General features: G+C 40.1%; 1 protein-coding gene and 1 long non-coding RNA gene across 4 annotated transcripts in view; one reads left to right on the top strand and one right to left on the bottom strand.

Moving 5' to 3' along the window:
* The window catches only part of LOC147379608 (uncharacterized), a 129,353-nt gene extending 116,391 nt beyond the window's left edge, over positions 1-12,962 (bottom strand). For both annotated transcript variants that reach the window (XR_015162193.1, XM_086395766.1), the window contains exon 1: positions 12,845-12,962. The gene's annotated coding sequence lies outside the window, so the exon portion shown is untranslated. The remainder of the gene's footprint in view (positions 1-12,844) is intronic.
* Positions 1-25,610, top strand: part of LOC147379610 (uncharacterized) — a 40,888-nt gene extending 15,278 nt beyond the window's left edge. The window contains exons 2-4 of one of the 2 annotated variants that reach the window (XR_015162197.1): positions 12,102-12,188; positions 24,895-25,064; positions 25,199-25,610. This is a non-coding gene — a long non-coding RNA (uncharacterized LOC147379610). The remainder of the gene's footprint in view (positions 1-12,101; positions 12,189-24,894; positions 25,065-25,198) is intronic. The other variant, XR_015162196.1, reaches the window with a different exon arrangement.
* Positions 25,611-26,298: the final 688 nt, after the last annotated feature.

Consider the following 26,298-nt stretch of genomic DNA (forward strand, 5'->3'; position numbering starts at 1 on the left):
AATCTTATTCATAAATCAAAAGCTATGAAGTCTGTTCCATGAAGGAGGTGTCTGTGACTTGGTATTTTTCATCAGGATGATATTAGCATGCTTGGTGGGACTCTTCTTTCCTCTTTAGGCAGGCAGTGCAGGACATTAAGTGTCACTGCACCCCATCCCCACTAAGCACCAGCCTTATCCTAGTCATTGTGACCATCTAAAACACCCCCTCACATTTCCAAACACTCCTTGGGGAGTGTTGACCCATCTCAGCAGAGATTCACAAATTGCATATTTATTAGGACCCCCTGACTCAGAATAGTGAAGGACAGGGAAGCCTGACATGCGACAGTCCATGGAGTCGCAAAGAGTCGGACACAACTTAGCGACTGAATTTTTTTTTTTTTTGACAGGAAACTGTTATAGTCATATGGCCTAGTTCAATTATATTATCATGAGTCCATGATAATGACATGATTCTAGCTACTTTGCAAGAAATAGTTATGCTTTCCCACACTCTTTTCCCCCACAAGCATTTGCTTGGACTTTTTTGGGCAATTCTCTTGGCCTCGCACTTCTTTGAAGTAGTTGTCATTAAGTAAAAGGTCTTAATAAGAGAGGCATGGCCTCCTTCATTCACCTGCCACCCAGTCCTGCCACTATTTGTGCTTTTAATTTCATTGTATAGACCCAAGGAGACGTGTGGGTCTATATGTGACTCAGGAGCACAAAAGGCGCCAAGAAGGGGCTTGGTTAGAGTCTTGTGTGCCACCTGACTGATTCAAAAAGGGAAGATCTGATTGAGGGCCATAATCACCATCACCACATTGGCACAAGCTGCCTTTTCAGGGTGAAAACCATTGCCTTGAACAATAGTACAATTTTGTCAGAGAGAGACAGTCAGACAGACAGACACAGTGCAGCAACTTTTATCAGACAAGACACAATGACTCACTCCTTTCCTACAGGTTTCTCCAGTTCTTCTGGCATTGAGTGGTTTGATCTGATAGTAGGAACCAACGATAGACTACCTCCTGGCTCTGCCTCTGATTCATAGCAAGTCTTTCTTCTTGGGATGAGTTTATTACTCATCAAAGTAAGCCACAGCCACCAGACTCGATATTTGGCTTCTCTGGGATCCTCCCAGAGAAAGTCCCACAGCAGAATTATGAAATGTATGTCACTTCCAATAACATCTGTACTTTTACTTCATATAAGTGATGACCAGTTGTCTGTATCATGTCATAATGTGGTTTGCATTATCTACTTCTTGTCATGACAAAACAATCACCCCATTTTCACTGGGAGCTACAAAGCTAATGTGTGCAACAGACTATGTATCCCTTTAGTTTTATTTCTTTTTCCTTGCTTAAACATCAGTTTACAGTAATATAATCTGTGAAGTCTCCTGGGGAGAAAAGCAATTTGGAGGTCCCCACTGTAACTTGATTCACAGACTCTGTTGAATGCATCAGATACCTCATGTTACTGTCTTATCGATCCTGGAAACACATGATGCCTCATCTTCTCTCCATTCTGCCTCCAAGCATCTCTCTTTACACGCTTTCTCTCATCCTCCCCACTGGTCTCTGATGGGGGATGTATTGCTTCCCTTCCCATCTGCTCTCTCCACCGCTGTCTGCCTTGTCTCCTCTGTTCAGTTGAATCCTCTCTATCTTCTTCACTCCCTACTAATTCACTTGCCCTTTCTTCTGTCTACCCTCTGAAACAAGCCTCCTCTGTCCTAGATATAAAACAAAGCAAACAAAAAGCCTTGACTAAGCTGCTCCGCTAGTAAACTACCCTGCCCCTTCTACTTCCTTTCTCTGCCAAACTTCTGGTCTCCACCCTCTGCTTCCACTTTTATATTAACTACTCACTTGAATCTAGTTCCACATTTAGAGCCCAGTGAATCTGCAGTCTCCCAGGCTGTTCCTCTCATCTCTCTGCAGCTGAGTATCCGCATTTTGAGAGGTTCTCTTTCTTTGTATTCCAAGAGAGCTTTCTAATCAACCTTCCCATCTCTGTTTCTTTTGCTCTTCATCACTCTCTTCTCCACAACCACTCCTTCAGAAATCTCACCCACACACACTCAGTTCTCGCCTTGCAAGGCACTTTTAAGCAGTTGTGCCCACCCAAGCCTCATGTCCTCGATTCACGGCCTTTGCTTCCTGAATTGCAGCGGGTGGAGACTAGATGTCTGGCAGAGGAAAAGAACTGGATTTGTTCCAAGCCCTGTGTCTCCTGTCAATCAGCCCATTTCTCAGTCTGCTGTCAGAGACTTAGCTTTCCACTCAGATCATCACATTGTTCCATCTTGCCAACACGTGTACTTATTATATCTTGGATCGTGAGTTTTCTCCTGAGGTTTAATTCTACACTTTAACTAACTGCTAAATATTTCCACTTGATTTTCCTGTCATCACCTCAAACTGAAAGCCTAAGAATAAATGTACTTACCCCTGAGAGAATGCGGGGGAGGGGCAGGCAAGGAACATGGTATTCTTTGTAATTCACTTAGTCTCCAAATACCAGTCATTTTTGTTTCCTCTTCCTATTCTAGAAACCAGCCCTCTTAATTCTTCCTCTTTACTTTTCTTTCCTTCCTATTTCCACTACCAGCATCTTGATTTCTCTATTCTTGATTTGCTACTAGTTTAATTTTCATAAAACCCTACTCTTTTTATAGCCTATGGTAATCAGAAGTCTTTCAGTTGCAAATAAAAGAACCCAGTTGGTACTGACAAATTTAAAAAGAAATGTACTGGCTCACACCTAAATGAAAAGGCCAAGGATATCTCTCTTTGAGCATGGTTGCCCAAGTACTTGTCTAGTACTTAACCAATATCACTGGGAGTCTCTCTCCTCCATCTCTTGGCTATGGGTTGGCTTCACTCGCAGGCACACTCTTCCTAAGTGTGTACCAGGACACACTTAGCCACCACTTTCAGCCACCACTACCAGCAGATTCATACTAGAGAAATGCAACATCATTAGCAGAAAGAGAGGACTCTTTCCCAATAGTCTGGCAGAAGTCCTAATACTGAGTTTGACATGTAAGACCTGAGTCATGGGCCCATGCCTAGAGCCTGGGGTGATGTGAACCCATCCAATCAACATAGAGCAAAAGGAGAAAAAGCATGGTTCCCATAGAAAATAAGGGTGCTATTACAAGATGAGAGGATGGACTTATCTGTAGGTACAGGCAACAGATGGCCAATACACTCTCCCTTGACTGTACAATACAGTTAAATTCCCTTAATCTGACAATCTATAATAGATTCTTTTACCTTAATGTGGCTTAAAACTTCCTTTCCTATTTGCTCACCCCTTATACAACACAAGCCTTTCACTGGAACCAATATTTTTCCTCCTAGCTTTCAGTTCAGTTCAGTTCAGTCGCTCAGTCGTGTCCGACTCTTTGCAACCCCATGAATCACAGCACGCCAGGCCTCCCTGTCCTTCACCATCTCCCGGAGTTCACTCAAACTCATATCCATCGAGTCGGTGATGCCATCCAGCCATCTCATCCTCTGTCTTCCCCTTCTCCTGCCCCCAATCCCTCCCAGCATCAGAGTCTTTTCCAATGAGTCAACTCTTCACATGAGGTGGCCAAAGTACTGGAGTTTCAGCTTTAGCATCATTCCTTCCAAAGACATCCCAGGGCTGATCTCCTTTAAAATGGACTGGTTGGATCTCCTTGCAGTTCAAGGGCCTCTCAAGAGTCTTCTCCAACACCACAGTTCAAAAGTATCAATTCTTCTGAGCTCAGCTTTCTTCACAGTCCAACTCCCACATCCATACATGACCACTGGAAAAACCATAGCCTTGACTAGACGGACCTTTGTTGGCAAAGTAATGTCTCTGCTTTTTAATATGCTATCTAGGTTGGTCATAACTTTCCTCCCAAGGAGTAAGTGTCTTTTAATTTCATGGCTGCAGTCACCATCTGCAGTGATTTTGGAGCCCAGAAAAATAAAGTCAGCCACTGTTTCCACTGTTTCCCCATCTATTTCCCATGAAGTGGTGGGACCAGATGCCATGATCATCGTTTTCTGAATGTTGAGCTTTAAGCCAACTTTTTCACTCTCCTTTTTCACTTTCATCAAGAGGCTTTTGAGTTCCCCTTCACTTTCTGCCATAAGGGTGGTATCATCTGCATATCTGAGGTTATTGATATTTCTCCCGGCAATCTTGATTCCAGCTTGTGCTTCTTCCAGCCCAGCATTTCTCATGATGTATTCTGCATATAAGTTAAATAAGCAAGGTAACAATATACAGCCTTGACCTACTCCTTTTCCTATTTGGAACCAGTCTGTTGTTCCATGTCCAGTTCTAACTGTTGCTTCCTGACCTGCATATAGGTTTCTCAAGAGGCAGGTCAGGTGGTCTGGTATTCCATTCTCTTTCAGAATTTTCCACAGTTTATTGTGATCCACACAGTCAAAGGCTTTGGCATAGTCAATAAAGTAGAAATAGATGTTTTTCCAGAACTCTCTTGCTTTTTCCATGATCCAGTGAATGTTGGCAATTTGATATGTGGTTCCTCTGCCTTTTCTAAAACCAGCTGGAACATATAGAAATTCAAGGTTCATGTATTGCTGAAGCCTGGCTTGGAGAATTTTGAGCATTACTTTACTAGCATGTGAGATGAGTGCAATTGTGCAGTAGTTTGAGCATTCTTTGGCATTGCCTTTCTTGGGGATTGGAATGAAAACTGACCTTTTCCAGTCCTGTGGCCACTGCTGAGTTTTCCAAATTTGCTGGCATATTGAGTGCATCACTTTCACAGCATCATCTTTCAGGACCTGAAATAGCTCAACTGGAATCCCATCATCTCTACTAGCTTTGTTCATAGTGATGCTTTCTAAGGCCCACTTGACTTCACATTCCAGGGTGTTTGGCTCTAGGTGAGTGATCACACCATCATGATTTTCTGTGTCGTGAAGATCTTTTTTGTACAGTTCTGTGTATTCTTACCACCTCTTCTTAATATCTTCTGCTTCTGTTAGGTCCATACCATTTCTGTCCTTTATCAAGCCTATCTTTGCATGAAATGTTCCCTTGGTATCTCTAATTTTCTTGACGAGATCTCTAGTCTTTCCCATTCTGTTGTTTTCCTCTATTTATTTGCACTGATCGCTAAGGAAGGCTTTCTTATCTCCTTGCTATTCTTTGGAACTCTGCATTCAGATGCTTATATCTTTCCTTTTCTCCTTTGCTTTTCACTTCTTTTCTTTTCACAGCTATTTGTAAGGCCTCCCCAGACAGCCATTTTGCTTTTTTGCATTTCTTTTCCATGGGAATGGTCTTGATCCCTGTCTCCTGTACAATGTCACGAACCTCAGTCCACAGTTCATCAGGCACTCTATCAGATCTAGGCCCTTAAATCTATTTCTCACTTCCAGTGTATAATCATAAGGGATTTGATTTAGGTCATACCTGAATGGTCTAGTGGTTTTCCCTACTTTCTTCAATTTCAGTCTGAATTTGGCAATAAGAAGCTCATGATCTGAGCCACAGTCAGCTCCCAGTCTTGTTTTTGCTGACTGAATAGAGCTTCTCCATCTTTGGCTGGAAAGAATATAATCAACCTGATTTCGGTGTTGACCATCTGGTGATGTCCATGTATAGAGTCTTCTCTTGTGTTGTTGAAAGAGGGTGCTTGTTACGACCAGTATGTTCTCTTGGCAAAACCCTGTTAACCTTTGCCCTGCTTCATTCTGTACTCTAAGGCTAAATTTGCCTATTACTCCAAGTGTCTCTTGACTTCCTACTTTTGCATTCCAGTCCCCTATGATGAAAAGGACATCTTTTTTGGGTGTTAGTTCTAAAGGGTCTTGTAGGTCTTCATAGAACCATTCAACTTCAGTTTCTTCAGCATTACTGGTTGGGGCATAGACTTGGATTACTGTGGTATTGAATGGTTTGCCTTGGAAACGAACAGAGGTCATTCTGTCATTTTTGAGATTGCATCCAAGTACTGCATTTCGGACTCTTTTGTTGACCGTGATACAACTGACAAATAACATTGTGTGTTTAAAGTGCATAACAGTGATTTTATATAAGTACATATTGAAAAAATGATTCCCACAATAAGGTTAGTTAACATCGCCACCATCTCACAGTTTCCATTTTTTTAGCTTAATCTTAACTATTTTTTAATCCTCTGATCTCTCCATGGTCTTCCTATCTCTACATCTTTGCTGATGTCACTATCCCTCTCACCTCTTCAAATTCTACCCATCCCCCAAATCCAAGAGTAGTTCACTCCTTTTTGAGGTCCACCTAACCCTCCAGACTGCAATGATTTATGTTTTTATTCCCTAGATTAACATTTATTGACTGTGAGCTGGGTCAAACAGAGTACCACTCAAAAGTCAAAAGCAGAAGGCAGTATCTGTTGTCAGATTGTGGGCATGTAGCCAAAAGATCAGTAACAACAGAAAAAGCTGGTATGGAAATGAATATTTATTTGGTATGATAAAATAAATTACAACAATTACAAATTTTGAAAAGACATGTCACAAAATCACAAGATCCAAGAAAGCAACTATATCTTTATTGATTATCTGCCTGGCACCCCTTTATAATTATAATGCTTGTTGGGAACATTTTTGTCTGTATATTCTTTCATCACATCTTCTATTGACAATTATTTTGTAATATTTTCTATAAAGAAAATAGATAATTCAGTGTTTGAAGCTTTTTGCTCTTTATTATTGATATATTATTGATATACTTTAGCTTCATAACTCATATTTGGTAATGTCATGTAAATACTTAGTATTCTGTCAAATTTGGGAGAAGCTCTATCCTCAGACTTTTTTTTTTTTCTATTTATGATTTATCAGATTTAGAAAAAAAATTTTTTAGTCTGGCTCCTAATATTTTAAACCTTGGTGTTCCTCCATAACACATTCCCACGGGTACAGGTCTCTGTGGAACATATACATTATATATTCATGATAAGAAAGTGGCCCTGAGCTCTTGGGTAGAGAATGACATGTGAGTCAGCACAGAGATTGGTAGAAATGTTTTTAGAAGCCATTCCATTTCCTACACTGGAATGACTGGCAACAACGTTATCTGTGGAAGTGACAGTGAACCATATAAATATATTTTACTAAAATCTCCACTAAATATATTTCCCAGTCTGCTTCTGTCCTTGACATTTTGTGAATAAGGGTGACCTTCTTGCTTTGGAAGGCAGCTTAACCCTCATTATGTCAGGCTGAAGTTATACTGTGGGAAAACAGAAAAGACGGAGCTGGGGAGCTGATACAGTCATCTTCAGGGCAAGAACAGCTCCCAGTACCACTTAAGATTTGGTGTAGCACGCAGAAATCAAATCCCAGATTTACTTACGGCAAGCTTCTTCTCATGTTCCCTAATCTGACCAAGCGCTCTATACTCCAGAACACTTCCTTCCCCAAAGGGGAGCATCCCAGATCAACAGCCAGCGCTGTCCCACCACTGAAGTTTGTCTAACCATCTAGACTAGTTCTGCAAGTCCTTCCCAGTTCAAAGAATTATGAACTCAAGTGTGTGCGTGCTAAGTCGCTTTAGTTGTGTCTCTTTGTGATCTATGGACTGTGGCCTGCCAGGCTCCTCTGTCCATGTGATTCTCCAGGCAAAAATACTAGAGTGAGTTGCCATGCCCTTCTCCAGGGGATCTTCCCTACCCAGGGATCGAACCTCGGTCTCCCGCATTTCCTGCATTGCGGATGGATTCTTTACCACTGAGCCACTGAGGAAGCCCCAAGGAAACTGGCCAAAAAATCCAAGCTGATGTGTGGGCAAAAAAGCAATGCTGAGTTAAAATACAGTATCCTACATAGCCAATGGAAAAATTCTAATGCCTGTTCACTAAATGATGTTCCCCAAATAGTAAATGCCTTCCTATACCAGTTCCCAGGCTGGAATGGCAGTTGACCCAGCTGAATCAGCCACCCTACCCCTGATCACCACAGCCTTGTACTCTTTCTCCTACTCTTTAACTGAGCTTTGAAAAAATTGCATCTTTCAAACTGAATTTTAATACATGAAAACACACTAGAGCTATGTTTTCAGTGTTCTCCTGTTAGAGCTGGAAGTCCACCTTCAGGTGCCATTCCCCCGTGTTGTGCAGGAGAGTGCTTTTCCACAAAAGAAATAAACCTCAGAGAACTGTACAAGGCAGGCCTGGTCCAGAATAACCTGAAGGTTTTTGAAAATTGCAGGCCTCCATCCTTGATCTTTTATCATTCTTTTGAATGACTTTAAAGACCAAAAATATGGGTTAATACAAAGCTAGGAGAAACAGTGAACTAATAAGAGGAGCCAAAAGTTTTCCTCAGGTTAATTCTATTATGTTGAAATTTTTTAAAAAACGAATAAATGTAGAATACTATAGTTGAGTCAAAAAATTTTCCAGATGCTTGCAGAAGTACAAGATTAAACAGTTAACACTTATTGAATGTTACTATGTGTCAGCCACTATTATGGCTTTAGTTGTGTTTACCATATCTAACATGCTATGATGATAAGGCTGTCATAGATAAGTTAGGCATCATTAACTCATCTAGCAAGGTTGTAAGGATTAGAAATGGTATAGGTATACTGCCTGGCACATAGTAGGTGCTCAAGAGATATAGGATATAACTAGTTTGTAAAGAAAGCTTGAAACAACTTATCCCCTTTAATAGAGAGTGATTATTTAATCTTAGATGGAGGGATACGAATAACGAAAATAATTACCTCTAGTTAATTGTAAGACTGTAAGTCTGGGGAGGTAGTGAATCTATTTTAAGTGGCCCTGTAAGAAAGATAAAAAACAGTAAGTGAAAGACACGGTTAAAAGGAAGAAAGGGAGGGAAGGAGAGCACAAGGGAGGAAGGGAAGAATAGTGGAAGGAGCCAGGGACTGTCTTGAATCCCCACATGTCTGTGGGGCTATTCTAGAAAAGGCAGGGACAGACTTCTGAAAATGGCAGTTATAAGGGGAATGCAAACATCTTATAAGCTTGCAGATTAAGGGTATTTTTCCAGCTAACCTAATACCAAGCCCCACTTCAAAATTTACCCAGATGACTTGAGATAAAAGTGAGTGCCTTGGAGACTTTTTATCAGAACTTGTGCTTCACAGGACAGTTTTCTGCCGAATGGAGTTCTTATTAATGAAGCAAAAGATAAAGTTGATGCCTGTATAAATGAATAGGTAATGTCCAATCACTATTTTTAGAAGCTCCTTGAAATTAAAGAGAGAGTAAATGTTCCCTCATCAGACCAACATTCTTGAGGCCAGTAACTCAGTGACCTTTTTTTAAGGACAGTGGATATTATTTATAAAGCTTTAAGGAGTTCATTAGTCAAGTGAATGCGATAATGTTATTCTTAGAAGATTCTGGATCTTTTTTGCAAAGTAAAGATGTGCTTCTCCTGTAATAGTGAATCTAACACCTATAAACATTTTTAAAATGAACCACTAGACAAATGCAGGGTCCCATTTTTACTATTTTCACAGTCTCATTCAACACATTTCATGACAAAGTGGGCTTCATTATAAAGCCTGGTTGTTGTTGTTTTTTTTTCCCCTTTAAAAAAAAGCTTTTTAAAAATTCATTTTAAAAAACCAACTCAAAGGTTAAAATAACAAAATCTGATGCTGAGGCTGAAACTCCAATACTTTGGCCACCTCATGCGAAGAGTTGACTCATTGGAAAAGACCCTGATGCTAGGCAGAATTGGGGGCAGGAGAAGAAGGGGACAACAGAGGATGAGATGGCTGGATGGAATCACTGACTCGATGCACATGAGTTTGGGTGAACTCCGGGAGTTGGTGATGGACAGGGAGGCCTGGCGTGCTGCGATTCATGGGGTCGCAAAGAGTCTGACATGTCTGAGTGTCTGAACTGAACTGAACTACATGGGAAGAGGAGAAAGAAGAGCATTTTTATTTTTTTAAATATTTATTTATTAATTTGCTGTGGCAGGTCTTAGTTGTAGCACAAGGGATCTTCATTGCAACATGTGGGAATTTTCCTTGTAGTGCGCAGACGTCTCTCTAGTTGCAGCTCATGGGCTTAGTTGCCCTGCACATGTGAGGTCTTAGTTCTTCAACCAGGGATCAAACCCTAAGTCAGGAAGTCCTAGGAAAGCGTTTTTTTAAATCAGAAGAGAGAGAGAAGATTCTGGGAGACTGGACAGGGGCCTGAAGTCAGCAGATCCTGCAGAGCACCAGGGACTAGTTGCACTGCTTAACAGCAGAGCTACAGGACGAGGCAAGGCCTCCGAGAGGAAGATTTACAGTGCCCCAAAGCAGGACAGAACCTGGCTGTCCCAGGGTTCTCCTTCCTCAGGCACGGTCCAGAAGCAGCTGAACCCTCAGCCCATCCTGATGAGACACAAGCCTGGCAACAAAAGCCAGGCCGGTCCTTTGGTCAGTGCCAGAGTAGTCCATCTCTCCCCAGAATCAGCACGGTTCTGTGGCAAGACTCCATCAAATCAGTGAGTGAGTGCTGTTCCTGTTCTGCAGGATGGGGGCTCTGAGTCAGATTTCAGTGATTTAGGGAAAATAAAGAAATATGATATTTCCCGCGTGGCTGTTTGTGAACTGAAATTCATTCCCACAACAGATAGGTATCTGGGATGCGTGACTACTACAACCTGACTCTGCCAATTTGGGTGTCCAAAGGGGATAAATTCAGATAATCATCCCCTTTTACAGAACGAGGTTTTATTTTTACATGAGTAAGTGGGGTGGAGAGGTTTCAAAAAATTACTTATTGGGAACAGTTATCCCATTTCTGGCAAGTTAGGGAATGTTGTCTAGTGAGTTAAGCTTCAAAGTATGGAAAAATGATAATAGAGGAAAAGTTTGGTAAATTGGAATGGTTTATTAACTTTTATAGTTACAATATTACAATCTAGTCAGGACTTCCCTGGTGGCTCAGACAGTAAAGCGTCTGCCTACAATGTGGGAGACCTGGGTTCGATCCCTGAATCAGGAAGATCCGCTGGAGAAGGAAATGGCAACCCACTCCAGTATTCTTGCCTGGAGAACCCCATGGATGGAGGAGCCTGGTGGGCTATAGTCCATGGGGTTGCAAAGAGTCCGATATGACTGAGCGACTTCACTTTCTTTTACTTTCAGGAGGAAAAAAACTCGTTTTAAAAAAACTCACAAAGGAAACAACATAATCACATGCTGGATTAGGAGCCACCATCATTTGAAACTTTGCTTCATTTAACAGGATGAAAACTGAACAATCACTTCATGTTTGTGGAATATTTTATCACTGTTTATTAACTGCCAAAATGTATGTCAATATCAAATAAAGGGCAAGGAACCCAGAAAAGAATTGAGGGCAGTTGGAATCAAGCATCAAGAAAATGGTCCTCCTTATTTACAAAACAGAAACAGCCTCACAGACTTAGAGAATGAGCTTGTGGTTACCAGAGGGGAAGGGTAAAGGAAGAGATAGACTGGGAGTTTGGGATGACATGTACACACTGCTATATTTAAAGATAACCAACAAGGACCTACTATACAGCACAGGGAACTCAGTTCAACATACAGGTTTCCAATTCCAAAGAGATAATGCAGTAGTATCTCACCCATAAGACAATGAGATGGTTCATCCTGTATGTGGAATGATTTAAAATGGAATGTTAAAAAAATAAATAAATAAATAAATAAATAAAATGGAATGTTAAAAAAATTTTACATGGATCACTACGAAAATATGTAAAATTTTATTGGAAACTAGTGTTTGCTGTATAACCGTGATTTTCCACTTTTTTTTCTCTTTCCTGATAAATCTTAAAAAACACAAAAAGTATGCCTCTTTCTAACTTAAAATTGATATGAAAATGTTTCTTATAGGTTTAAAAAAAGTAGTCCTTTATTGATTTAATTGAAACTCAAGTTTACCTTTAATGCTTCCATGCCTCTCTTTTTGTTTTGTTCTATTTTCATTTTCTTTTTTTTCCTCACTTTTGTTTTCTTCTCCAGAAGTGAAAGCCAATAGAGTTATGTAGTTTTGAAGTAGCATAAAGTTTGCAGGCAAAAAAGAGTTGAGTCTGAATCTCTACTTGCTCTTGGGTTGGGGAGTTAACCCCTTCATTTCCATTTCTTCCCAGGTAAAGGGAGATGACAGTGCCAACCTCACAGAGTGAGAAGGAGGGAAACGGCAGTCAAGAAACCAGCAGCTGACACAGAGCAGGCAGGTAATCAGGGATGTTCATTATCCTTTCCCCTTTAGCAAAAGGAGAGTGAGAGAAGCAGTCTCTGTCTTAACAGCTGTGCTTCTCAAGCTTTAATATGCATGTGAAACATGTTAGCACTAACATGCAGTACTAACACAGAGATGTTAAAATGTGTATTCTGTCCATGCTGGGTCTCAGATGTTGCTGGTCCCCAGACCACACTTTGAGTAGTAAAGTTTTAGAGGTAAAAAGAACATGGAAATGGTCAAATGATAAAGATTAATAGGCAGGAAAATATACCAACATTTACAGAATATGTACTGCATGCCTAGAAATATATACATAAATACATTTTTAAAATACTTTTTTTAATCCTCAAAATAATTGTGTGAAGTAGGTTTTATTACCATTTCCCAGAACAGGAAATTGAGGATCAGGTGCACTAGCTCAGAGGAGATCCTTGTCAATCCAAAGCTCACATTCACCTTATGCCTTGACAGAGGACACAGGGTGTGACAGATCAACAGAAAGAGGTAATAAGTCTAAGTGGGAGAGAAGGACCAAGTACGGGTGGGCATCAGTGATCTGTAGAGGGAAAGATGAAGGGGCTCGGGGAATATAGGGGTGCATTTAACAGTGAGAGAGAAGAGTGCAGGGACAACGAGCCCTTTACTCACCCTATTTTGCCCATACTCCTTCAGAAGCCGGAATAGCTACTGTTCAAGGTCCAACCCTTCACCTCTTCGGTCAAATCATTATTGGCAAAGAACTAGGGCAGCTGTCACCTTCCAAGCAGTGAAGGAGTGGACCTTAGCCAACTTCACCTCTCCTAGTTATTTCTCTGGTTACCGAGATAAGAAAGAAAATGCACAGAGAAGGTCAGAAGGAGGACAATCAGTATTGCACTTCTGAAGGCACTTTTTCAACCACTTAGTTTAGCAGAGAGTTTATATCTAATCTAGGTTTAATATTGCCCTAGCAAACAAGAGCTGGAGCCAAAGGTATGAACCCATGATTACAATAAGGTCTAACAGGTGACAATCTTATGACAAGAAAAACATGTTGCCACATAAATATCTTACTGTAAGGCAGCAAACATTTCAATGCTTAGGCTCCATAAACTGTGGACTTCACTTAGGGCAGACACAAAAAAATATAACTGTTTTTCATAATAAACTCTAAACTTCATTTTGTTTTCAAGATGATACACTTAATTGTTTTTAAGGCATCCTTCAGGAAGATACCAGTTTGGATCTGAATTAGTAATGTCTTCACTGTAGGGATGTGGGAAGTACTAATAGCTGTCTCTTCTGGTCTTCCCTGGTGGCTCAGCGGTAAAGAATCCTCCTGCAATGCAGGAGACCTGGGTATGATCCCCTGGGTTGGAAAAATCCCCTGGAGGAGGAAATGGCAGCCTACTTCAGTATTCTTGCCTGGAAAGTCCCATGGACAAAGGAGCCAAGCGGACCACAGTCCATGGGGTCATAAAGAGTTGAACACAATTGAGTGACTGAGCACACACACTCCTGTGTATGGTTGGCCTGACTCATTGCCCCACCCCCACCCCTTTCTGAGTGCCTGATTCTGAGTTCTCAGTCCACTCCCAGTAGGACTAGACTTCAGATGTGAACTCCTTCACAATTAACTAAAATTTCACCCTTCCCAAGTCCCAGCACAATTTCTAACTCCTTCTCGAGATGATACTCATCTGTTCCTCTGAGCTCCCCATGATGAAAAGTGAATCCCAGGTGCCACATGAGCACCAGTGAGCCACTGTTCCTTTCTAACTTCACTAAAACTGACCAGGGTTCACAGCTGGTCCTCGGCGCCTGGTTGCACCTCCCTCCTGAACATCTGTGAGACTGATGCTCAGCTCTGAACCCCAGCAAGCTGGCCCACGGTATGCCTCACCATATCATAAACACACTTCTTGCTCTACAGTTTTAGGCCCCAGAATATCCAGAACTAGTGCTGCCTGCTCTGTCCCTCCCAATCTGATACCTTTGGTCACTGACGCTTGAAACAAACAATTTTGCTACATCCCACTCCACCACCCTCAACAAGACATTAGTGAGCTGTTGTGCCTTCCAATGTGCAAAATGCCACTGGAATTGTACATCCCAGCCAACATATCCCTGGAAAGTAAGTCACAAATCTGCCTCCACTCAAAATGTTTCCTCCTTTCTTAGTTTTATGGTTCAATATGCCATTTTGTGAAGGAAGGGAGGAGTCCAGGGGGCAGAAACTCTTTCATAATAATGAAAGATACGTAACCTCTCTTGATTTAAAACATATATAAAACTAGGCCAATTTTAAATCACAGAAAGTATGTCTAAAATCTGACCATTATTTTCTATTCACTAGTCAGTAGATGTGAAAATCTATTCTAATGTCAAGGTTCTGTTTAAGTCAAGAAAGTTACTAGGAGACATAAGTTGGCAGAGAGTTTAATTTGAGAGCAGTATCTAAAACACAGCATGCAATGCAGTGATTAAATTTGGTTTTGATTGAGCAAATAAACATAAAGGGGCTGCTTATAAGGTAACATTAGTCCCATTAATGTTGCTGCTGCTGCTGCTAAGTCACTTCAGTCGTGTTCAACTCTATGCGACCCCACAGAAGGAAGCCCACCAGGCTCCCCCGCCCCTAGGATTCTCTAGGCAAGAACACTGGAGTGGGTTGCCATTTCCTTCTCCAATGCATGAAAGCAAAAAGTGAAAGTGAAGTCGCTCAGTCCGACTCTTAGCGACCCCATGGACTACAGCCTACCAGGCTCCTCCATCCATGGGATTTTCCAGGCAAGAGTACTGGAGTGGGGTCCCATTAATGTTAAGGAAGATCAAATTCTTAAATATGAGTTCCCAGGGATGGCTCATAAGGAAAATTAATCCAAGGATGGGAGAAAAGTAGGAGAGCTTATTGTTAATTATTTTAAACAACTTCAAATTCCTTAATTGCATTTGAGTATGGAAAACCAATGGCACCCTACTCCAGTACTCTTGCCTGGAAAATCCCATGGATGGAGGAGCCTGGAAGGCTGCAGTCCAAGGGGTCACTGAGGGTCGGACATGACTGAGCGACTTCACTTTCACTTTTCACTTTTATGCACTGGGGAAGGAAATGGCAACCCACTCCAGTGTTCTTGCCTGGAGAATCCCAGGGATGGGGGAGCCTGGTGGGCTGCCGTGTACGGGGTCGCACAGAATCAGACACGACTGAAGTGACTTAGCAGCAGCAGCATGGAAAACCAATGGGGAAATGAATCATTCTTTCTCCATCTGTAGGTCTGGAGTCAGAGGCTGACATTGTTGATCTGGAGTTTATAAGAGGGACTCCATTTTGGATATGCGTAATTTCATTCCATATATACATGGGTTGCTCTGAAACCCATCCTCCAGGACTCTGTAAAAGATAGAAAGAAAAATGGAATTGCCTAGAAAAACATGAGCTCCTCCTGGGTTTTAAGGTAGCTTCCTTATTAACTATAGAACTAGGTACAGAGGTCAATAAACAAGAAAAAAATATAATCAGGATTCCTTTTGTATTGATATAGTGTGGAGCTTGTCTTAAATGAAGATCTGAAAGGAAAATCATCACAATACATTTTTTAAATATTAAAGCTATTATTCTGGGGTGTCTCCCTGACTCTCTTGGAGATTAGACAGCACTTCTCTATACCCATTGCAGTTCACATGCCTCCAATACAGCAGATACCATGATATTGTAGTGGCTTTAGCTTGTGCTCAGTCACTTCAGTTGTGTCCAGCTCTTTGCAACCACATGGACTGTAGCCCACCAGGCTCCTCTGTCCATAGGATTCTCCTGGCAAGAATAGTGGAGTGGGTTGCCATGCCCTCCTCCAGGGGATATTCTCAACCCACAGATTGAACCCAGGTCTTCTGTATCTTCCTCATTGCAGGCGAATTCTTTACCACTGAGCCATTAGGGAAGCCTAATGACTTCAGCTTCAGATCAGTTCAAGTCAGTAGATCAATCATGTCTGACTCTTTGTGATCCCATGGACTGCAGCATGCCATGCTTCCCTGTCCATCACCAACTCCCAGAGCTTGTTCAAACTCATGTCCATTGAGTCAGTGATGCCATCCAACCATCTCATCCTCTGCTGTCCCCTTCTTCTCCTGCCTTCAGTCTTTCCCAGCATCAGAGTTTTTTCTAATGAGTCAGTTCTTCTCATCAGGTTGCCAAAGTATTGAGCTTCAGCTTCAGCATCAGTCCTTCCAAATAATATTCAGGGTTTATTTCCTTAGGATTGACTGGTTTGATCTCCTTGCAGTCCAAGGGACTCTCAAGAGTCTTCTCCAACACCACAGTTCAAAAGCATCAATTCTTCAGTGCACAACTTTCTTTATGGTCCAACTATCACATCCATACATGACTACTGGAAAAACCATAGCTTTGACTATACAGACCTTTATTGGCAAAGTAATGTCTCTGCTTTTTAATATGCTGTCTAGTTTTGTCATAGCTTTTCTTCCAAGGAGCAAGTGTGTTTTTATTTCATGGCTGCAGTCACCATTTATAGTGATTTTGGAGCCTAGACTTTAGCTTATCTGGCTCAAACTAAGATTGTTAGTTACTTGAAGTCAGGGACAATTTTTTCTTTGGTTTTTCAGTGCCTAGCAAGGCACTACCAAAATGTATTGAACAAGTTAATAATTTTTTATCTGTAAAGTAGTTGTATAATACAGATATAAGGTAAACATTTATATCAATAGAATGATTTGGAAATAGACTGGTGATGACAACTAATACTTGTTTCCTTTGGTCTTTTTTCTAAGAGGGAATCAAATATAGCAGGTAGGATCATCTGTTTATGACTTTTAGAAGCACATTTTTTTCAGGAATATGATTCATGGGAAGAAAAGGCCATTTTCATATAAAATTACTATGTCAGTGTTGCAAAATTTAGTGGTAATTTAAACACTGCTTCTTTGAAATACATTTGCATTAGTCAGTCTTCTCCAGAGAAACAGAACTAAATATATACATAGAGAGAAGGAGAGAAAGAAATTTATTATAAGTAATTGGCTCATGTGATTATGGAGACTGGCAAGTCCAAATCTACAGGGTGGGCCAGCAGGCAGAGGCCCAGGAGAACTGACTGTGCAGATAAAATCCAAAGGCCATCTGCTGGAGAACTCCCTCTTCCCTGGAGGAGGGTCACTGTTTTTTGTTCCATTCAGGCCTTCAGCTGGTTGGATGAGGCCCACCCACATTGTGGAGGGCAATCTGATTACCAATCAAAATGTTAATCTCATCTAAAAACACCCTTAGAAAAACACCCAGAACAAAATTTGACCAAATATCTGGTCATCCTATGACCCAGTCAAGTTGACACATAAAATTAACTATCATCATATTCATGTGGCAGATAGCAGTGTCTGTATAGGGCTGTTCACTGTATACCACTGTGTACCATGAACGCTTGGAGTAAATCTCAACTGAGTAGACTACGGCTACCAGAGTCTACTGAGGTAGACTCAGCTGAGTAGACTACAGATAGTTTTGTGTGACTGTGCTAGTGGGGGCTTTTGCTTCACAGAGACCTGGGTTCCAGGCCCTTCTACTATTTGTATGACCCTCAACAAGTTACATAAACTTTGTACATTTTAGTTTTTAAATTTGTATTTTAGGAATAATAATAATAATACCTACTTCATAGTCATTGTGAGGATTAAAATCAAATGCACATAAAGCATTTAGCTAGTACCATGCCCATAGTATGACATCAATAAATGTTATTGGTTTTTATAATTATTTCCATACAACTTTCTCCCCTTTTAGATGGTCTAATTTCTCAAGACAGAGAATTTATTTTTAACCTGTTTCTATCATGCTCCATGCATAATCCATCACGTGCATCTGTTAAGTACTTCTAGGTTTAATCTGCCTCAGATTCTATGACTTTCGTTTTATGATGAGATGCCATGGGTAAGAATACATGTTAATAGTGGAATTTGTATTTGATTTTTTTTTAAAGAAGTAAATGATGGCAAATAGTTCATATGGTCTTGAAGTAGTGTCAGAAGCTAGGCGAAAATCTGTGAAGCAGAAATAAGCTCTAAATAGGCTCTGGTGAAAAAAGATAAATTCCTTGAAGGAATAAATAAATTTGTACATGAAAAGGTCTGGAGCTCATGTGCAACATTCTGTAGGCTTTAGTTGCATTTAAAAAATTGATATGAGCTCTATTTGAAGAAACTCCAGGTTGTTCTGAGGCAAATTCAAGATATCATTCATTCTCTATATATTTCAATATTGCATCATTTTAAAAGGACTTTCCTTTTTATTTTCATATTTTTAGGACTTCTCTTTTTAAAAAGCTATAATACTTTGCTCCCTCCAAAGTCAGGAAAAATTCCTTAATACTACTAATACCCAATGTTCACATTTCCCTTATCACACTATGAAAACTTTTTAAAAAACAGTTTGTTCAAAATCTTGATACGAAGGGTCCATATATTGTTATGGATTGATATATATTTTGAGAACTTTTTTCTTTAATCTATGTTTCCCCTGGATCTCTCTTTAAAAAAAAACCTTGCAATTTTATTATTGAAGGAAAAGGTCACAGGCCTACAGATGTCCTCACTGTCTAGATTTTGCTGACTGAATATCCATGGACTCTTTTAAACATATTCATCTAGTCATACTGCCATCTGCCACATTTTATCTTCTATAAACTAAAATCTGAGACTTGATCATATTTAGATCTTTTTTTTTTTTTTTTTTTGGTGAAGGACAAAACCACCTCACAGACGTTTATAAACTTCCATCAGAAGGTACATGTCTGGTTGTCTTCTTGAGATGCAAATAGCCTTCGTTGAGCAATACCTACATAGTGATACTCTTATTTCTTCCTAGTTTTTGGCTGTGATACTATAAAAAAGAAACTTTCCCTCACTACTGTTAGGTTATTTTGAGGTAATAGTATCCTTGACTATTGAAACTGTACATTCATTAAAATTTTAGTAACTAAATTTTATGTTTGACATGAGATTGCAGAATTCATCATTTCTTGCCACTGTCAGCTGCTGGACTATGTCAGTAGTGTCTGTAGTATACATTTGTATCATGAAATAGGTGCTCGTTTTCAATTATGGTAGATGAAGGAACGTGATACCTAGTTTGTGAAAGTGATTAACCAAAATTTTAGTCTATACCCTTAATGTTGATTATTTATTCTGTACCAATGTCTTATTATTATGGATAAAGAGGTAATGAATGTATTCATGTATATACCTTTTTTATTTCTTTTAAATTAGTTTGTGATAAAATTCCTCAAAGTAGAATTGATAGAACAAAGGATGTGATTATACTTATATCTGTTGTTCTTTGTTTCCATATTCCTTTCCAAAAGGATGGTATTAATTTATAGTGCCATCAAGAATGAGTACATACTTTCACTTCAACATTGACAATTGTCATACTTTTATTTTGCTATTTTAGTAAATGTAAAATGTTATTTTTACATCACTTTCACTTGCATTCTTTGGATTACTATCAAGGAATAACATTTTTTTGCCTATCTATTTGTATACTAACTATGTTTCCTAGGGTAGAAGAGCGACTTTTCTTAACTATTAAAAGGCATGCCTGAACAACGTAACTATGTAACAGGAGCAGAGGATTTCAGAATCTGGTGAATTTTCTGTTTTCATAAATTGGCTTACTAGAAGTGGATATAAATATTTCTGGTTTCAATTTCCTTTTTTGTAATGGGAGCAGAGGGTGCTGTCTCGGGAAGGAAGATTCCCTGAGTGTTTGAATACATCATAACATTTCTTCCCATTTTGTTTTTCCATTGGAAAACCCAGTGGATTTAACAGCCAGCCCCTGTGGCCATCCAGTTACAAGTCGGTGTACTCCTTGCTCCCCTGGGAAGGTGACTTTCCAAGCCAAACAGTGGCTGTGGCCTAATCTGCAGAAGCAAGCATGAAGAGAAGCAGCTCCAGAGAGAACATTTACAGAGTAGCTGCCCAGACCTGGCTCGCAGCTAGACTAGGGTTCTCAGTGTCAAGCAACCAAATCGGCTTGAGCTGATTTAAAACTGACAAAGATTTTTCTTATTCGTTTTGAATAGTATGCTGATCTTAGCAATCTTCTTAACCCAGAGAGACACAATCACAGTGAGAGAATGCCCAGTTGACAATGATTTTACAAAACATTTTATATCTCCCAAACTGATTTTGTGAGTGTGTACATACTCAGTGGTGTCCAACTCTTTGTGACCCCATCAACTGTAGCCCGTTCCTCTGTCCATGGGATTATCCCAGCAAAAATACTAGGATGGGTCGCCATTTCCTCCTCCAGGGGATCTTCCTGACCCAGGGATCAAACCCAGGTCTCCTGTGTCTCCTGCAATGCAGGCTGATTCTTTACCCATTGAGCCACCTACTTAATCTCCAAGCTGTAGAATGCACAATGACTTCTAGGAAATTTGATAAACTGTTTTTCTTAGTATACAATAGACTTTTCTTTCTTTAACTTGCACCTTAGTGCCCAATTAAATAATAAGCATGCCAATTAAAAATTAATAATAACATGTAATTAGCTTTCAAAAACTAGTGAATTTATCAAGAGATTAGGCATTGTTGTTATTTAGTCGCTAAATTGTGTCCAACTCTTTCTTCACCATTCCATAGACTGTAGCCCCCTAGGTCATTCTGTTCATGGGATTTCCCAGGCAAGAATACTGTAGTGGGTTGTCATTTATTTCTCCAGAGGAGCTTCTCAACCCAAGGATCAAACCTGGGTCTTCTGTATTGGCAGGTGGATTTTTATCACTGAGCTACCAAGGAAGCCAGATTAGGAATTAGGAAACCCTAATTTTAAACCTAGCTTGTTAATGATACACTCTATTTCCATGCTATTTCTCCCATTTCTGAAACTAATGTAAAACTGGAAATGTCAAAATAGTTAATAGCTAAAAGTTTAGTAATCACTCACAAGTAGTAGTACATTCCATGAGGAGGTACTCTTTAAGAATGAGAAATAAGATTGCCCTCTGGGTTTTACAACAAAGATCTACACTGAGATGCACCTTAAAGAAACAAAATAGCCTGCTACACAATTAATAAAGGTAAGAATGGTAGGGAGACTAGATCTGCCCCAAAAATAGAGGAAAAGGAGATTCACAGTATAAACATTAACCGAGCCCAGTCAATTTGTGTTTTGAGGAATGAAACTCCAGCCAGCTTCTTCATAGTATCTGGTGCCCAGTAGGTATTTTCTTAGAGCAAAAATGCACACACCGGGCCATCTTAACATAATGCCATAAAGTGAAGTCGCTCAGTCGTGTCCGACTCTTTGCGACCCCATGGACTGTAGCCTACCAGGCTCCTCTGTCCATGGGATTTTCCAGGCAATAGTACTGGAGTGGATTGCCATTTCCTTCTCCAGGATAATGCCATAAGTCTCTCACAAATACCTCCTCTCCTAAGCCTCCTCTCCTAAGCCTTTGCTCCTCAACATTTCTGCTGATTGTTTGGCTTCTTACAGGGGAGGATAACGAGAGGAAGAAAAATTAAACAATGGGCTCCCCGATCCCTAAAGGTTTTATTTCTCATTGTAAATTAATAAAAGTACTATTCTGATCTCATATATCAATCTTTTGAGAGGTTTGCTAATTGAACATCCCCAGTCCAATCAACTTCAAATTACTGATGAAACATTTTCTAATCTGTGACATTTAGAGCAGACTCTATTGAACAGTTAAATTCTCCAAGGCTTCCCCAGGTAATCCCCTCTGCATTGGTAAAGTGTCAAACAACCCTTTTCTGCTCCTATCTACACCCTTACTAGTGAGCACAGTGCACTCCAGGTCAGCTACAGGATGTAAACACAATGGTGGATGCACAGGAATGACATCCAGAAGTTAACTTTCTTTCCTGTCTTCATTTGAAACAGGCCTCACTTGCCTCACCTCCCTTGATCTCTATAGCAAATACAGCTCCTAGCACATAGTAGGCCTTCAATTTATATATGTTGAAATGATGGCTGCTCTTGTGCATATTTGATGGTCTCTCACAAAGGATAAGAAGGCAACTCAACATTGTGGGAGTATTTTTGTGACTGTATATGGCTGGGATGATTTAGTCTCAGAGTGTAATCCTAAAAACAGCAAAACTTCCCAAAACTTGGGAGACTTTTTGTTTTAACAGATACTTCTCAGGTTCCCAGGGGAAAAAAAATAAAGCAAAGAAATGAGGATCATACAATCATCACCAGCTCAGGGCCTCTCCGGGGTACTTGCTAGTGATTCAGCCCTCCCCTGCCAAGTCCCTTCTGCCTTCCAGCAAGGTCCCAGAGGATTCCCACTGCTCCTTGCTCCAGTCCTCAGCAACCACAGTAGCTCCTACTATCACTGCTCCTCACCAATTCTGACCTCCCTGTGTGGAACAGTGAGGACTAGCTCTGGCTTCAGGTGTGTTTCTATAACTCTCTGAGCTCAGATCCTGCCTGCAGCCATCTTGAACCTGTGAAGAAGTGATCATGGGGCAGGTTGCATCCCTTCATAACTGCTAATGTAAGTCCCAGGGTTAACTGTCACCAGAGAGCTGTGTGGGCCCCAGGTGTTCCTCAGAGCGCAGTGAGGAGCACGGGCAGGTATCTCACCCCTGCTGCTGCTTTGGGGAGAGGCTGCTTAGTGCTGCTGCAGGCTGACACCTCCACTGGTCCCATGGGGTTCAGACAGTGCCAGAAGCCCCACTGCAAACTTGAACAGACCAGGAAGAGATAGGCACAGGCTGCTGTCCCAGAAAAAGAGCCAGACTGGGACCTCAGCAAGAAATCTTGGCCCTGCCCAGATGCCACATATGTATACCTTCCAAAGGTCTTCCCTCTTATTCTCTTTCCAAATACTGCATATGGATAAAGTTTACTGCTTCTCTCACCATGTCCAGAGGATTTCTGCTTTCCCCCTAGTCAGTTTTCCTGCGTTGGCACAGGGATGAGGAAATATCCAGTCCTGGAAGGCTTATTGCATTTTGTTAAGTAAAAGTGAACTTTGTAGTTGGCAGATTTCTTGATCCCCATATGGGTGCTAAGTAACAGTCTTTAAAAGATAACATGTGCTAAGTCGCTTCAGTCGTGTCCGACTCTTTGCAACCCATAAACTGTAGCCTGCCAGGCTCCTCTGTCCATGGGGATTCTCTAGGCAAGAATACTGGAGTGGGCTGACATTTCCTTCTCCGAGGGATCTTCCCAACCCAGGGATCGAATCCAGGCAGATTCTTTACCTACTGAAGCTGCGAGGGAAGCCCACTGAAAGAAACACAGGGCTGTAATAATAGCATTGGAATTTCCTTTGATACTAAGGATGAGGTTGGATAATGACCTGGACATTTATGTATGCTAAATTGGAGGCTCGCTTTTTGTCAGAAATGGAGAGAAAGACATAATAGATGAGATGCATAGGTAGAGAAGTAAAATATAATGCCAAGAGTTTTCAACAATTGGTATTTGGATTTTGGATATTAAAATTATATATAAGTTTTATAATATTAAGTTTTATAATATATTTATATAATAAGTTTTATAATATATAAAATTATATATATATAAAGGTAGACATAGTTTAAAAGTATATAAAATGTGACTTTTGTAACTGAAAATTTTTGATTAGGTTAAATACCAAGTTGTGTGAATTAAATTGGATACAGTGGATTAAAAGATCAATCAGGGTCAAGCAAATATTGCATAATCACAGCTTTTCTAGCTACTAAACAATTACTGTACTCATGTTGTAAGATTGTGGGAAATAATAGGAAAAATAGTGAACAGTTTAAGAAAAACAATAATGCAGCAGCTGTGAGGTACATGTTCAGTCACAAAGAGTCAGAACATTGACTCTTTGTGACCTCATGGGCTGTAGTCTGTCAGGCTCCTCTGTCCATGGAATTTTCCAGGCAAGAATACTGGAGTGGGTTGCCATTTCCTACTCCAGGGGGTCTTCCCAACCCAGGGACCAAATCCAGGTCTCCAGCATCTCCTGTATTGGCAGGCAGATTCTTTACCATTGCACCACCTGGGAAGCCCAATAACTCCTAAAAACATTTCATAATCTGGGAATACACCTAGTCTGTCAAATAATGCAAAAGAAAATTAAATTTTTTTAATATAATTGCATCTGAAAAATTATTGTCTATAAACCCAGAGAAGAAACAATATAAAGTGAGAAAATAGTCAAATCAAATCTAAGCATCCTTGAAGCAACTTGAATATTAACAGTTATTGATCATTTAAAATCCAATGGTATATTTTTTCATATCTGGGAGTTTATATTAGAGATAAATCATATTTTTGGCTAAATTAACAACCAGGTAATGCTTTCCCTAATGAAATATATCAGCTCACATCTTGAGAGTCTTCTGAAATCTTTCTCAGCCTATACAATTTAACATTTCTTCAGACTGTGGTTATACAAAATGAAATAGCTATTTTAAAACCATCTGCTTATTTTTCCTAAGGTAGACTTTCAAAACAGGATAATTTAATGGATTTGAGTTTTGTGGATTTTGAGCCTCAATTGTGTCTTGGCACTGAACATTAAATCAGCTAATTACCAAAATGCCATCTAATTTTACAATGACCTTAAATCTCCAGTGAACATTTAGTGGTCTAGTGGTTTGGGAAATGTAGGTGAGGTGAAGTGAAATTCTATTGAACTTAGCTACAACTAAAACTGACATAATTTTCCTCTTAGTTTTATTTCAGGTATGAAAGTAAAGGCCAGATTAATTTTTTTACTCCATAAGATGGCAATCTTCACTATTGCTATGAGGGAACTGAGGGCATCAACCACCTAAGCAGCCAAGGACCAGAACTGAGGATCTTACTTCCAATTTTGAGTCAATTTTCCCTGACATTTTGATGGTAAGATCAAAGCTAATTTGCATTACTGATAAATCAAAATTATACCACGAGTTCTTTTATACCCTTCAAGGGATTTTTCCACTCAGATAATCCTGAGAGAATAAAGGTTGCTGTCATGTACTCTTTTTAAACAGAATTATATTCACAGGACTTCCCTGATGGTCTAGTGGTTAAGAATCCGCCTGCCAGTGCAGAGGACATAGGTTTGATTCCTGGTCCAGGAAGATTCCACACGCCTCTAAGCAACTAACTCCATGCACCACAACTACTGAGCCCATACTCCACAGCCTGCAAGCCACAACTACTGAGCCCATGTGCTGCAAATACTGAAGCCTGCACACTCTAGAGCCCGTGCTCTGCAAAGAGAGAAGCCACCGCAATGAGAACCTGAGCACCACAAATAGAAAGTAGCCCCTGATCACCATGGCTAGAGAAAGCTCATGCACGCAACAAAGACCTAGCACAGCCACAAATACATAAATAAAAACTGTACCCACGGTAATCAGATTGTACACAATTATTAAATAAATGATATTATTAAATGTATGATATATAATTTTCTGACTTCCGTTGACTCGCTAGCTTTCAAAGGCCTCACTCTATCTGAATGATGAAATAAAGGCAACTGCTTGCAGAGAAGGAAGCTGAAACTAATTGGGGAGAAAGAGATGAGAGCAAGATATAGAATATCTCTTATCCACAGAGATGATATTGTTGGAGAAAAAAATACAAAGAAGTATTGTAACATAGACATTGAGACCCTCAGCAGAGTACACTCACAAAAGATGTCTTTTACTCCACAGTTATTTTCTCTGAGCACCATATTGAGATCTCCCCCACTTAGTAATAATTAAATATGTTATGAAGAAAACTTCTCTATTAGTTATAAGAATGTAAAGCGTCAAATAGTATGATTATTGCATCGCAGTTAAACTGCATCTGCCTATAAGGAGCCAAATTTCCTCTAAATAAGCATACTTTTACTCTCAGTTTAACATCTAATCAATAGAAATTTGAGAGAGATAAATAAAGAAGAATTATAGAGTAGGCTGTATTTGCTCACTTGTGGTTATTATTATTAAATAAATATTAATAGTAAAATTAATAAAGCATCAAAGTTATATTAAAACCAATGAGCAATAGCAGCAAATCCCCAACTTTGAAGAATGCAAGTACTTTCTGTCCTTCTCCCAAGTTGGATTCAGTGATGCATCTTCTTAGACTCTGACTCAAG

This window comes from Bos grunniens, chromosome 1, assembly GCF_055505025.1.
Source record: "Bos grunniens cultivar Pamir isolate PY7600 chromosome 1, Bosgru_T2T1.0, whole genome shotgun sequence".
Taxonomy (NCBI): Eukaryota; Metazoa; Chordata; class Mammalia; order Artiodactyla; family Bovidae; genus Bos; species Bos grunniens.